We start from the raw sequence: 1,863 nt of genomic DNA, 5'->3' as shown, positions 1-1,863 counted from the left end.
CCATCACTGACTTCCCACTCTAGGTAGCAGCTCCGTTTCTTCTGTTGTCTCCCATTCCTCCCCCACCCTGGCATGTGGGGCCAACTGAGATGTCCTCTCGGCTTGCTTCTCTGTAGTTTTTTGGTCTTCTGGAACTTAGAAAAACAACCGGACAGAGCCTCCAGAAGCAACTGCTGAACAAGTTCCTGTTCCTCTTTTTTCTGTGGTTTTAAAGGGTTCTTGTGACAAAGCTCAGCTTCATCCTCTCCAAACAGACTTCCTCTTTTTTTGCTGTCACTTCTCTCTGGCCTTTGGGCAGTATGTCAGTTGAAGCTGTTGCGTTATCTTCTTGGTCACTCTTGCTCCACGCCCAGGGAGTGCCTGCAACCACCAATGTTGTTCAATGTTGTTTCTTCCCTCATTTGGTCTTCTTCTCCTTTTCTTACTTGTATATTTCACCCTAATTATAAAGTCGCTTTTACTTGTTTTCTTCATTAAATCATTAATTTTTCAATACAATCACTTCTCATTTTAGCTTTAGACATTTGAATACTACTAGTTGTAAACAAAGTACAAACAAAATCTTGTGATTATCTTTACTTACTAAGTATCTTAACTTCTTACTTTATGCATTTTAGCTGTTGCTCTTTAATTGTTCTTCTCTCTGCTTCAACTCCTCTTGCTGTTTTTCTCTTCCTCCTTGAAATCCAGTTCTTCCTTCCACTCATCCATGACCAGATATTTAGCATTTTCCGCAATTTCTTCATTCTCTTCTTTCCAAAGGTTTGCTGTTTCCGATGGAGGAGGAAACAGATATTCCATCAGTCATCCTGCTCTCCATTTAAACCACTTTTTCTCCTAGCACAGGCTTGGCAGCCAAACAACTGCATGGTGGAACACCAAAGACAGATGGAATTAATGTTTTACTGTAGATGCTTTTCAGTTTTACTTGTGAGCATTGTATTGCAAGAATTAAAGTCCCCAAACATCCTTTGTGTTACTTTTTATTCCTCAGTCAGTACTGTTTTCAAGTCAACAAGCAATACTGTACAAACCCAAGAAGTTGTCTTTATTTGACAGAAAAATATAGTATTTTGAACAAAAATAAAGTTATTGTTCTCCTGGGGGTTTGTCCCTACAGTCTAACTTGTTTAATGCTAATGTTAGCAAATGCTACCTAGGTTTAGCTACTATAACTATAGTTACACACTGTCAGTTTATTGACTAGGATTTTATCAAAAAGGTGAGACACACATGTACAGTGTTTCACTATCTAATGGTGGTCAAACATACAGTGTATGTAAAAAGAAAATACAGCAAGCAACATCACTGTGTTATGATTTAAAAGTGAAAATATTTTTGGTCTTATTAAAACTTGCGCACCGATATACACTTTTGTCATGCTAACAGCATGAAAAACAATAATAACTCACCCACAAACTGTGCACACTGGGTCTGCACCCCACCCTCTGTGACTGGCTCCTGTACTTTCTGACTGGCAGGCCCCAGACTGTCAGGATTGGCAATAGAACTTCAGCCAGCATTGTTACAAACATTGGCACCCCACAGGGATGTGTCCTCAGTCCCATCCTCTACACCCTGTTTACCCATGACTTTGTCGCCTCCCACAAAGACAACATCATCCTGAAGTTCGTGGACAATACCACAGTGATAGGTCGTATCAATGGTGGGGATGAAGTTACCTACAGGAGGGAGGTGGTTGGTCTGGTGTCATGGGGCAAGGACAATAATCTCAGCCTCAACATGGACAAGACAAAGGAGATGATAGTGGACATGAGGAAGGAGAGGAGATCTCATCGGCCGCTGTTCATCCGGGGGGGTGAAGTGGAGAGGGTGAGCAGCTTCAAATGCCTGGGTGTCCAC

This window comes from Monopterus albus, unplaced genomic scaffold (assembly GCF_001952655.1).
Source record: "Monopterus albus unplaced genomic scaffold, M_albus_1.0 scaffold138.1, whole genome shotgun sequence".
NCBI classification, from domain to species: domain Eukaryota; kingdom Metazoa; phylum Chordata; class Actinopteri; order Synbranchiformes; family Synbranchidae; genus Monopterus; species Monopterus albus.
Note: the sequence above shows the minus strand (reverse complement) of the source record.